The sequence below is a fragment of the Aythya fuligula genome, chromosome 17, assembly GCF_009819795.1.
Source record: "Aythya fuligula isolate bAytFul2 chromosome 17, bAytFul2.pri, whole genome shotgun sequence".
NCBI classification, from domain to species: domain Eukaryota; kingdom Metazoa; phylum Chordata; class Aves; order Anseriformes; family Anatidae; genus Aythya; species Aythya fuligula.
In genome coordinates, this window is record NC_045575.1 from 738,376 (window position 1) to 751,847 (window position 13,472).

Sequence of the window (13,472 nt, forward strand, 5' to 3'; positions counted from 1 at the left end):
CTTGCTTGAGTTTTTCATCTGACATGTGTCAGATGGTGTGACCTTAACCACCCTTAATGGCATGACCTTAACCACCATATTCACAGTTTCATTCCTCTCCAAGTACATATATATTTATACATCTAAACTAGTGCCATGGAGGAAGATACGCGTTGCATTTTGGGTTGCATCAAAGTTGTCAGACGTCTTTTTAAAGGCACTGAAAGCAGACGGGGAGATGACCTCGTAAGTGTCTGTCATGGCTTGTGAAATGGACAGAAGTTGAAGCAAGAAAATGTAAAAGGTCTTTCTTGAAGTTTGCACTAGCAATATTTCACTAGTTCAATCAAAATGAACTGTGTCGAGAATGTTTAAATATTCCTCTTCCACACAAAGACCATCCAGATGAGGGCTGGACAGAAAGCAAAGGTTTTTTTTTTTTCCACAGGGAGGCCAGCATCCACCAGTGCAAGCTGGATGGGAACACTGCTGGATGCAGGAGGAGATCGGGGAGCGTGGGCAGAATGGGACAGAGGGGACATTGCTGCCCAGCTCAGGAGTTCCTGGTTCAAACAAAGCTGTTTTGTGTTAAATTGGAAATTTTTCACGGTCCTCTTTAGGGGCTTTTCTGCACATAGGCACAAGGATGCTATAACCAGGAGGGAGATCAGCTGGTCATATTGGAAAATACTCTGTGACCTGCACCATCAGACCTTCCAGAAATGTGCAAACAAAGCATTCTCCGACAGTTAAAAACCTTGGGGGAAAAATGAAAATGAACCTCTGTCTCTTCCTGAGTTCTGCAGAAGTTGACAGCAGTTTGTATTTAGTCTGCTAAAACCCGAGGCTAATTGGACAAAATTAGTGACATGTTTTAAGAAGTAAGGAAAGAACTGAATAATGTTAATCTCTTTATCATGCTGTCTATAATTACAGCAAAAAATAGGATGTCAATGAGAAAGTGAAGTATGGAATTCAAAATCTCGTGGTAATGACTGTGCTCTTATTGCTTGCCCCCAGTCTGCTGGAGAAGTTTGGCTTCAGCTGCAACGTGCACATTGTTAACTTGGCAGTGTCACTCGTGCTCCTCTTTCAGTGAACAATTTTCCCCAGCCATAGGAAGCCTTGGAAAGACATTCACCAGTGTCTCTGGTGCCTCTGGGGAGCCTTGGAAGACAAGAAAAAAGCCTCAAGATACTGCATGTCAGTCTATCTCTCACTATAATTATCTTTATTGATTGGAGAATCACTTACATTTCCATATCTCTGAGTTACCTGTTAGCGTTACTGTTTAGATGTGTTCACGGATCAGATTTCAAGAGATTTAATCCCAGGGAAGAGTGTCTTGTTATGTATGAACTGTATGCAAATTTCAGAAGAGAGGTGATGCGGTTTCCTGGCAAGAAATAACACCAGAACCCAATCATCAGTGGAAGGAGAAAAGAGGCAGCGGCCGTGGCAGCAAAGCCATTTTCGCAGCAACCCCACAACACATAGTTGTGCACCATGCAGATTTTATGGGTTAAGAGGATCTCAATATTTACTCAAAATAAAGAAAGAACAGAAATGCGTGAGGACACTAAGCCACCAAACCAGAAATTCTCCTTTCCTGTAGGTTTGCGACGAGCCCCGTGTGGACGGTTCTTGTTGCAGACAGGTTTACAGAAATACCTGCTTAGCTTAGGGCTGGCAACGGCTAGGAATGACTCCTCTGAGCGTGCTCTCCCGTAATGCCTGCTTCCTTCTGATCCTTCCTTCCTTCTGAAATCCTCCTGATTTCCTCCCCAGTTACCCCCGCTCTGCAGCTCTGCGTGCTTCTGCTGCCTGCCGGTGGCAGAACCCTGCCTGCTGCCCCTCCATCATGCGGGTGCCTCCAGCCTCTGGGGTCTTTCAAGGAAAACAACGTTATTGTGCTGACTGGGGGCACTGGTTGGCGTGGGAAGGCAAAGCAGAGCAGTGGCAGCAACACTTTTGGTGATGAGAGCAGGAAGCCGCGGCGCGGCCCGGCCATCTCCACGGAGGCCATTTTGGCCGTGCTCACCCGGTGCTGGGCAGAGCGAGCGGCTGGCCACAGCTCCCCGCAGCTCAGCAGCCGGAGGCTGGGACCAGGAGGAGCACGTTCAGTGCCGTGTCCCCGTGTCCTGCAGTGCCCCGTTAACCAGGACCTCACACCTCCGGAATGTGGTGCTGCCTGGGGTGGGTCTCCAGGCGTTGGCCTTGCAGCAACCAGCTGGCCGCTGTCAGCCCTCGGCAATTCGAAGCGCACACCCGCACCGCTGCTGCTTCTCTCTGGTGCCCAGCTGGCGGGCCGGGAAGAGCAGAAAGTGGGCTGGAGCCTTCTGCAGCCCCACTGCAGGCCGTGCCTGGCCCTGCAGCCCCAGCGCCAGATGCAGGGACAGGCACCGAGGACAGGAGCTGGCGGCTCTCCTGTGCTGACCCCGAGCATCCCTGGCACAGGTCCTGGCCCTGCTGCAAGGGCGCCGGGGGCCTCTGGAAACGTTCCTGGCCACCAGCCCCTCCGCTGCAGCCTGCTCAGCCTTGCTGAGGCTAGGCACAGAATCCATGCTCCAAAATGGATGTTTTTCACATTAAAGAGCTGCACAAACATTTTATTTCCCATTTGTGGCCCTTTTGCAAACAGCAGAGAATCCACTCTTTCCTCCCAAAGATTTGTGTCCAAGGGAGCTCCCAGGCTAACATAAAGCTGCCCATACTTTCAAGAGGCCTCTCCGGTAAGCTCTTATTTCTTGGATTCCTTCCCAAAATGAGGCAGTATCGCTTATGGGAAGCAGCAAACAGAAGTGATACGAAGCATTGAGAAAGCCTTCCAGTTTCAGCAGAGGCACAAGTGTCATCTCTCTACAGAAATATCAATTATATTTCCTGTACAGCTAATGAGATAGCGGTTGGCAAACATTAGCAGGTAAACAGTCAAACACAGCAGAGCACATAGTTTGGGCTTTTTGAATTAAATTTTTGCATTATTAAAGTGTCCCTGAGCACTTTACCCTCTGGCATGCCCAGATAAAGAGCCTATAATAGTCAATGGAGTGAAATGAAATGCACGAGGGAGCCCCTTTCTCCCCTAAACCAGCCCACAGCCAGCGTGGTGCCTGCAGGGGGGCCACACTGCCCGGGGGACACGCGGCCCCATCCTGCGGGCTGCCGTGGCTCTGAGCACTGCTGATCAAACCCCTTGCAACAGGATTCTGGTTCCTCGGTTTCAGCTGTGTTGCATTACTGGGTTTAGTTAAACTGCCATTTCACCAGCCTGAACCACCGTGCTCGGGGACAGCGGGGGCTGCTGCCCTCCCCGTGTGGTGCCCTAGCAGGGGACGCGCTGTGCCGCTACTTATCTGCTGGCCTCCAGCTGTAGCCTGCTAGGATGCTCTACATGAATATATTCAGGTTGATTTTGAGTAACTTGAGCATTTAGATGTCTTTATCCTGCAGGGGTTACAGACTTGCCCGATTGTTTAGAAGCGTGTCACACAGTCAGCAAGGAGAGTGCAGTCTGCCTTTTGCCCAGCCGACGACTCTGGGTGCAGATCTCCAGCTCCTCACTGCTGTGGGCTTCAACACCAAAAATACAGCACCCAGACTTTACACTGGTGGCCCTGGGGTCACCACAAGCAGCTCAGGACCCTTCTCCACTCTGCAGACAGAGAAACGGAGGCACAGGAGGCAAAGGGTTCCAAACTGGACTGCCTGGGCTCACCCAGGAAGGCCGTGGCGGAGCTCCAGCCCCAGCACCCCGCGAGGTCCCGGCATTGCGGGGTCGGCGCTGGCAGTCCCTGGCCAGGCAGGGGGTATATGGCCCGGGCATGGCTCCAGCCAGCAGCCAGGCACTGCAGGCTGCCCCCGGCAGGGCAGCCCCCTGCGAGAAAACGTCTCCCTCCAAAGCACGTACTGCTGCCGCGCAAGAGCTTCCTTTGCTCATTTTTACTGCTCTGCTCTTTTCGGTGAATAAGAGAGTATATCTGATTCAGCATTATTATTAATCCCATATGTAGCTTAGGAGGGGAGGAAAAAGCAGTAATTAAGTGCAGTCATAAGTTAAAAGAATTGAGCGTGTGTTTCTTTCTTGCCTAATATCTGGCAAGTGCCTCGTGTTTACTCAGTCATCTGCCTCTCCGTTCGGCTGAATTGTGAGTTTTTTCAAAACCACCCTGTGTACTGCTTTTGTTCCCCAGGGTGAGGACCTGGCTCCCCCCAGGCAACCTCCGGGGCACGGACACAATGGGGTATTGTGGGACGCCCTTCATTGTCCAAAGCCTGCTGCGTGCTGAAAGAGCTACCTGCAGGAGCTGACCCACACCTATGCACAAATGGCACCCGCTGCTTTCTCAACTGCAGCTGGGGCTTTCCTAGGCAAGTGCCACAACCAACAAACATCAGCCTCCAACCTGAAAAGATGCAGGCCTCCATGTGAGAGGGAGGCCAGCAGGAAAGATTAGGGATTGTTATAGTCTGATGGAAAAGGGCAGCTGGCTGGGATGCAGGTGAAGGTACAGCAAGGAGAAAAATGAGGAAAAAAGGCTGACATTGGGCACTAAAGAAGAAATCAGAAAGGAGACTTTCATGGGATAGAATGGAAAAATTCAAGCTAGGCACTAAGAAAATGTTATAGAAGTCTGAAAGAGCAAAAGAATAGATAAAGAAAAAGAATGAACAACAGCAAACCATGAAGGCACAGCGGACCTGCAAACACCTTCCAGAAATACAATTACTGCTGAACATAGCAAGGCCCCCATGGCCATGGAGCACCCAACAGCCCCAGACCCAACAGCCTGGGCACACCAGCTTGCTGCCTTCTGTGGTGTCTACAGCTGGCTTTGGATGAGTGAGACAGGGCTTGTTCCTGCTGCCCTGCTCCTCACAGGTGGGCCTAAGGCAGGTGAAGCATATATAGGGGTAAGGGCCTGAGCCCACCAGGGAGGTGTGGTAGGGGAGGGTTTGTGGGGCTTGGCATTCTAAGGTAAGGCAATGAGTAAAAGTTGGATGTGTTTTGGTTTATTTTTATTTTTTTTTTCTCCTTGTCTGGAAAAACAAATAAACCAAGAACTCTTGTTCTGTGAGATGCTAGCACGTGGTTTTGTTACTAAGAGATGATATATAGCTTTATCTAAGGAATTAAGTTTTTGCTCGTTCTTAGGAGCTCTTCTCCTGGAGCTGCTCTGTGAGAGCATTTTGGAAAGGTCCTTCTAGACTGAAAGTTGGGTAATCCTTTGGAAAAAAAAAAAAAAAAAAGCTGGCATTAGTAGCAATGTCCTAGTAAGATATGAGCAACAGGGAGAGCATAGATATTTACCTAGTTCTAATGCAATGAGCTTTTGAGTGGTTCCTAGATCAACCTTAATCTCTCTGAAATGCAGATGAGTTATGAGCTTGCCTTAAGTTGTTCCTCTCCCCCAGGCAGTGGAGGGTTTTAGTGTTTGCCCTTGCCAGGGTCAAGTTCTGCTTCAACGTGCTCGACTAGAAGGCTGTGGAGTGAGGCAGAGGAAAAGCTGAGTGCTCCAGGTGTCTGGTGCAGAGCGAGCTGGTTCCTGCCGGGTGGCGCAAGAGCTGGCCTGGCTCTGCGTGCTAGAGTGACATTAGGAGGACATAAATTTTTTAGACTATACTTGAACGCTTCAACTATTTAAAAAAACAGCCTCCGAAACACAAATTTAATATCCTGATGTCCCATTAAGCCACAAGGAGGACCTTCGCTTGCGAGGGCTGTGGTGTGCTTTTGTGGAGCCCTGGGCATGGTGTCACCCTCTGTGGTTGCGGTGACCATGTCGCTGGTAGCCCTGCATTCCCACCCATCCCTCCGTCCCTGTTTTTTCTTGTTATTCCCTCCATCCAGAGGATCATTTTTCAGACAGCCCCAGTGCTTTGCCCTGCAGTCAGACTATTTAGTCTGGTTTTGGTGACCCTGTCTGACTGTTCAAGAATAAGCTCTCAGGTTTCTCTTTTCTCTGCAATCACTACCATTTTTTTTTTTTAAACAAATACATACCTTTGAGCCTTAGCCTTTCAGAAGGACTTAAGGTGGTCCCATTCTCCTTCCTCTGTGCAAAGAGAAATGCTCAGAATAGCACTGGGATTTGCATTCCTTTGCAATTGTGCTGTGTGGAGTGCAGGGTTACCTTTGCTTATTAGTCATTGTGGAGTGGCCATTCAGAACTAATATTAAATAATAATAATAAAAAAACAACACTAAAAAATCAGGAATACCTGTGTTCTAACACACAGGCAGCACTTATCTCCAAGCATGACAGCCAAGACACCGTTAGTTTTCTTTAGAGAAACGATGATATAATTTTTAGTTTGACTAATATGTGCTGAAAAAGCTCATTGTGCTTTAAATGTTAATTCCAAAAGCTTTTAAAAATTCCCATAAGCTCTCTCCTTTGTGCTGCTCAGCCATTGTCCACAGCCCCTAGCAAGAGTTCACATTGTGCGTCTGCATTGTGTGCTGGTGCGGAGTCAGCAGAAAGTGCTCCTGCTCAGGATGGATGGAGATGACTGTTCACCAGTTAATTTTGTTTTAATTACTATACAAAAGTCGAAGTAGATAATTGCTCATCATGGGCTTTGTTTTAGACCCCGTTACTCCAGCTTCTAAAACAAAGCAGTCGCTTAGTCTACAGAACGACTTTACTGAAAGCTGGGGCCTATAAAAGGGTTAACAGCACAAAATACTCTTCTTTATAAATAACAACCAAAGAATATATTTCAAAAATAAAACAAAAGGGACTGATGCTGTATCATATACAATTCCTGGAGCAGCAGAAGTGCTGACTGTGACACGCCGGGGAGGCTTCCTATTGATCAGGAAATCAAAGCCAAGCAGCGCCTGGCGCTGGGTGCGCGGGCGGCTCGGGACTGCTGCCGGCTTCGTTTGGCCTACTGCAAAGCACAGCGATCGCTGGGTGAGGGTTGTTCAGCCACGGCGTGCTAATGAAGCTTGCGTTAATTAGCCACTGCGGATTGATTTTCATGATTTGTCTGTCTGGGCCTTTCAAACGGGTCTGGGGGAATTTGGCATTGCCCTTTGCTGCTGCTTGGTGAGACGAAGGAGCTCCCAGCTCCACGGCACTGGGCACGGCTGGGTGTCGGCTCCTGCGGCCCCAGGCACCCCCCGTGGTCCCCAGGCTGCTCCTATGCACACCACTCTCCCTCGCTGGTTTTCACAGCAGGTTGGAGGCTGGGAGCTACGTCGGTTCCAGTGACTGCTGCTGTGGTGTGGGGAAAGCGAAGTGGATAGGTGAGGCTCCAAGGTGAAGGAGAGCAATTGCACGTTAACAAGCCAGGGTATGTTTGCAGAGGGCTTTAATGGGAAAAATGGCAGAAAGCTTACTTTAAAGAGAATTCTGAGCCGTTTCTGCGAGACCCAGCCTGCTCCTGCACCCCCTTCTGCCCTGCCACCCAGAAAGCTTTTCAAGTGGAACAGCCTGCAGCTATTACAATAAACACCTCAGCCGCAACCTGTCTCTCATTTGCATATTAGCAGCCTTAATTTTGATGAAATATGCAAATGTATGCAAAATGAAATTCATCTCATAATGACACAAGGCGATTAAACAATTTTTATGCTTAAATATTCTGTTTAATGAAATCAAACAGACCCATGCGTGTGACAAATTTGCCTCAGCATGGAGAAATTAGTGGATATCAAAAAACTAACACAGAATCCCAAACACAGGACGTACTGCACTGGGCATTGAAATCACCTCTTCAGCGTGAAAATAATCAGTGTTTTTGATAACCAAATGAACTGGAAATTATGTTAGTGAGAACTGTTAAAGTAAGTTAGTTGCGAGGTACTTTGTTTTCTGCTCTCCAAAGAGATCCCACTCTCTGGCCATCTTTTATTTATGTTCCAGATGTTAAATTGAGTAAACATGCTTGCAGATTCTTCTCGGATATTTATGTATTTCAAACAAAAAGGTGGTGATATAGTCTCGTTCAGCTGCAAGCAAGGCATCCTTCGTGGCTCTGGCTGCCCCGACCCTGGCGGAGCTCCTGCTCCGCAGCCCCTTCCCGCTGCCAGCCGCCGTGAGCTGCTCTTTGCTTTAATTTCACTCCTGTTCGCTCGCGCTGCGTACGTTTCTTTTACAAGATGCAGGAGCGGAGAGCCTGGACACGCATCCCCCCACACTTCAGCACGCTGTTTAAAGCTTATGCCAGACTCATTAAATGTTTCCTCTGCCTCTCTCTGCAGCCCGATGATCCTGTCCAGCCCCACCGCCCACACGCGCCCCCAGCCCCACGCTCACGGGGCTGAGGCTGCCGGGGCAGGCGCTGACAGCCGTCGAGGTGCGGGGCTGCCGGGGCTGTCACGGGCGTGCCATGGCCCCAGCAGGTTCAGCACCCGTGCACGGACCTGCTGGGGGTCTCCTTGGGGTAGGTGCAGCTCTGCAGGGTCCCCTGGGCACAGCGGGGAGATACAGCAGCATGGGCCGGCTCTGTGGGGTTCACAGCATCAAGTGAGGGATCAGAGCTGCTGCTGAATGCGATGGAGTTGTGTGGCTGGGGCATCTTGGGCTGCTCTGGATGTGAGGAATTGGCCCTGGGATCACACCAACACCCCTCTGTCCTCCTGGGGGTGGGAACACCTGGCTCCTGCGCAGAGAATGGAAAGAGGCTTTTTTTTTTTTTTTCTGAGCAGCTGCTATGGAAAGTGTTTGTTTTCATCAATGTGAATTACACCCGATTTTCCTCATTCCTTTCCTCATTCTCAAATAAAAGCCTTCCCCCAGGTCCCAGGGCATCCTTTCCCCTCCAGCGCTGAGGAGAGCTGAGCGGGGTTTGCTGCAGCGCGCGGCCTCGTGTGGGTCCCTCCTGTGCCGGCAGCGCCGATGCTGCCGCGTCCCCAAGGCTGCTCCTGGGGCAGTGCAGGGAGCTGCTGGGTCTGCAGGCTCTACAAAGCCACCAGCCCAGGTCCAGGGACCGGGGTAGAAGTGCGCGAGGCCATTATCTCCCAGCATTTCATTTCAGTTTTACTCCACATCCATCAAGTCTGCGGATTTCTAAGGCACATAAAAGGTGACAGTGAAGTTAGCCATGGGGAAGTAACCTACTTTTCGAGGAGAAGGAACTAGTTAGGAATTATTTCCAGCTTGGTGGCCTGCTCCTCCTCCTCTCCCCATGCAGCACATTCGGCCAAAAGCATCCCTTCCTCCGGAGGTCAAAACCCCGGCTCTGGGGGAAACGCAATCCCTGTGCTCAGCCCTGCACTGGCTCTGGTTGCTGTGCTGGAAGGGCTGTGGTGACCCTCGGCTATAATGCTGAGCCTGTTACTGCTAATGATTTGTCCAGATGTCACTACATTCCCCTTCCAGTTCAGATATGATAAAGCTGAGGTAATTTAATCTCAGTCCCATGCATACTCCTGCTTTATTTTTCTGTGGACTATATTTATTACAAATAAGTTTTGTAAAGACATTGCTGCTGATGATTTTCCCATGTTCCAATTAACTTTGTTTTGCTGAATAATAGGTAAATTCACCACCAGCCTCACTGTTTCTAGACCCAGAGGTGCCGAAGAACTGTTAAGTCACCTTGTGAGACTGCACTCTAGGATATATTTCCAAATACTCAGTCAATGTTTTTATTTGTTTCTGTTTTGTTTTTCACTCAACAGCATGCACAATGAAAGTTTCTACTGCTTCCCTTGGGTATCTCATACATCATTCTGCCAGGAAAAGAGAAAATCAGGAGTACTTGGTCTGCGCTCAGGTCTGCTCCTTATACCTCCTTCTGAGAACCCCTGTGGCCAGCTGCCCGTACCCTGTCCCAGCTCCTCTTGCTGTTGTGTGGCAGAGCTGAAGGGCAGCCGTGAGCCCATCTGTGGGCAGGGGGTCCGATGGCTCTTGTTTTCCTCAGGTGCCCTTGTGCCTTGGAGGAGCCCAGCCTGCACCCAGCATCTAGCTCTGCTCCAGCCACTGACAGAACGGCTGTTTGCACGGCCTGAAGTGATGCCACTGCTGGAAACAATCTTTGCTTTCATCCCTCATTGCAGACTCATCCCAGTTTTTGTCTGAAATCTTTTTTGCCTCTTCCATCCTAACTGTATCCAGATTTTCCTGTTTCCTCCCTCTCCCTCCCTCATGTCTCAGCTGTATCAGCTGCACTGGTCCCAGCCGTGTTTCTCTTGGTCATATTCTGCATTTTCCTGACTCTTCCAAGCCCCACTTCTTTTGCTGGTGGTGGTATTTGTGATTTATCCCAGCTGAGTCTCGTCTGTAAACTTTATTGATAGGGTGTTTATTCTCTCTTTCAAAGTGCTAGTGGTACTTATAAGCAATACTTGTCCTAGTGCCTGCCGCCCACCCTCTCCCTCCCCAGGACGCTTGTGCTGCTGCTCCAGGGGCTCCCGGAGCTGCCGCAGGGCCAGGGCTCAGCCCGAGCTGTGTCCTGGTGCTCCCTGGAGCCTGAGGTGCGGCACAGCTCGGCCGGGCAGCGGGGGAAGCCTGGTGGCCCCCCCAGGGCTCCTGCATCTGGAAATGCAATTGCTGCCTCCTGACTCGCAGCCTTGCTTTTGAGCACTGCGCTCCGCTTCTGGCCTCATACTCCCCTGAGCAGCGTGTCCCTGACTTCCCCTTCTTCCTTCAGGGCTGTCACGGTGTAATTGATGATTTTAGGGAGTAGTTGACTCCGACTGCCTGGTTCTGCTCTGTAAGTTCATTCCCATGATCTGGGCCCATGGCGACTCGCGCCTCGCTGTCAGGGCACTGCAGGAATGTCCCTGATGTGATGCGATGCCCACGCACACCAGTGACACCCTGCAGAGTGCCCGGTGCTGTGCCGTGCCGTGCCAGGCTGCACGCCGTGGTGCTGCCGTGCTGTGCAGGCTGAATGTCCCCAGCCTGCAGCCCTATCAATGACGGGGAGCTGCGGGAGGATCTCTGTCACCTTCCTCCCTGGGGGTGCGAGACCCCAGGTGCCGGGCTCTGGGTGAGCCCCTGCCACCCCCAGCACCGGGAAGGGCACGCGGTGCCTCTGCCCCATCCCCACGCCCCAGCAGCCCCACACAAGTCTCCTTCCCCGCCTGCCAAGAATTACAGAGCGCTCGGGGCCGAGCTGCAGTGCTGAAGCGCGGACCCCTGCCAGGCCTCATAGCACAGCCATGATGTAAGAGCAAGAAGTCAGCAAAACCCCCACCGCTCGCACAGCAACGTTAACCCTTGCGGCGAGGGCGGCTGCGCCAGGCGCGAGAGGCTGGGAGCTGGCGGAGGGGAGGGGGGGACCTGGGGACCCCCCAGTGGCTGTCGTGCACCCGGGGGCCCCCCGCAACCCCTGTGTCCGGCAGCGCTCAGACCAGAGCCCTGGCCTCGTGCTCTGCTTTTCCACAGCATGTAAATCATTTGTCAGGCAACAGGTTACTGGCTGAAAAGTCCCTAAATTATCCAAGAAAGTTGATGAAGTTTCACAGCACGAGATGAATGTGACGTTCCTCGCTATATGAAGTGTTCCTCAGAAATGACTTGGTCCAAACAACCTTGTGCTACAAAGTCATTGGTCCACCAAAAACCTGTGACAAAGCATTTGGCTTTAAACATGGCTTTGCTGGAATTAGGGCTGGTTACAATCCTATAGCTTAGTGTTTTGACCTTGTTATATTCCCATTATTTTGATAGTTCACTGAATATTTGTAATATTTCACTCTGGATGAGCAATCTCAGAAAGTGAGGTACATCCAACTGCCACATCGTTTATCTGTGTGGATTCATCTTGAACAAGAAGAGCTGACGTGCTGTATTCTTTCCCTGCTGCACTTTAAAAATATTCTATTTTGGACTTTTTTAAAAAAAGAAAAGGGTGCAGAAAGATGTTCTTCACCCAGAGGCTGCCTAGCAGACACGCACCCCGTTGTGTCCTGGTCCAGGCTCAAGGTGTGCTGAGCAGTGCTCACAGCCACAGCAGCTCCGTGGCAGCACCCACGGGCTGGGGGCTGGGGGCTGGGGGCAGCGAGAAGCAGTCCTGGCCTTGTCCATGCGCTGCTTTTCTGAAGAAAAGCACCAGGAGGCTTTTCTTCAGGGACCAGCCAAGCAACGCCTAAATAAATAGGCAAAGTGGATGCAATTCCAGGCTCATATCATGTTACAGTAATCAGAGGGTAAAATTGTTTTTCTCTGTGACCTTGTTACAACCAGTTGTGAAGTCTGTGGAGAGAACTGCATGTCTAAATCAATGCTCCCCTTAGAAAGCATCACTGTTCCTCTCTGAAGTCAATTAAAAGGGAGCCGTAGATGGGGAAGGGGGTGAGGGACCAGGGCTCGAAGCAAAGGCTGGGCTGGGTGCTGGGGGGGCCCAGCCCTGGGATGGGACAGGGCTGCTGGCAGCGCTCACCCGACGGGGGGGCTGATAGTGCCTGCTAATTGATTTGCTTTTGATAATGTGAGCTCGAGTTTATTGTAAAAACTCGCGGCACGATTGGAAGGCTGCCTGTTATTATCAGTCTAAATAAATATGGGTTAGCAACAAATTTGAAACATCTGCTCGGGATGAAACTGTCTCTCAGTTCAGACTTTCCCAGTACAGCGCCTTGACGGTCTGCGAGCCCAGGGCTGAGGAATGCGCTCAGGGGCAGGAGGTCCCGGGTCCCAGCCTCGCGCGCAGCAGTGCTGGGAATGGTGCTGGACCCAAGTAGTGACAGAGCCCCCTATGCCTGCGAGGCTGGATCGCCTCAGCCTCATGTGGATATTAAAGCAGAAATCATGTTTGCAGTGTCTCAGGTTCTAAAATCACAGCCAGGCTCTGCACAAAGGCCAGTTGTAAAGAAGAGCTGAAATCAGAAGGAAAAGCTGCCCGGGAGGGCAGAGGAACCACCTGAGTGGTGGCTGAGGCACTGGGGGGAGCCACCAGGATGGGGACGGGCACGGGCACGGGCACGGGCACGGGCATGGGCATGGGGATGGGGATGGGGATGGGGATGGGGATGGGGATGGTGCTGATGGGCGGCTCTTTGGCTGGTGGGGGGGACGGGCCTGGGGCTCCCCGGTGTGCAGGGGTTAAGGCGCTGAGCTCAGCAGTGCTTGGAGATAAGATAACCATTGGCGGAGGGAGGGAGGGCTTTCTCACAGGAACCTTGTGGGAAAAGCAAAACCTCATGTCGTGGTTCACTAACTGCCCGCCTAATGATATCCTCAAGGGAGCCGGTCAGGCATCATAAAATCAGGCAATTTGCCCCGGAAATAGGTGAAGAGATGTAAATGTGCCCCCCTGCAGGAGCCAGCATCCCGCCGGGCAGCTGGTGCAGCACAGGACAGGTTTGGTGCTGTGCTTGGGACGGGGGCTGGCTGCCAGGCTGCTGGGGAACCTGGGGGCTGCACTACCTGGCCCCCATCCCCACACATCACAGCAGCACACCAGGGCTGGCACTGTGCCCTCGAGACCCCGGAGGGGTGCAAGCTGCAGAGCCCCCCGTGGTTGCCAGTGCTCATCCTCCCACATCCCGTGTGGGGCATCCCTGCCGTGTGCCGGGACAGCCAAGGCCGGCC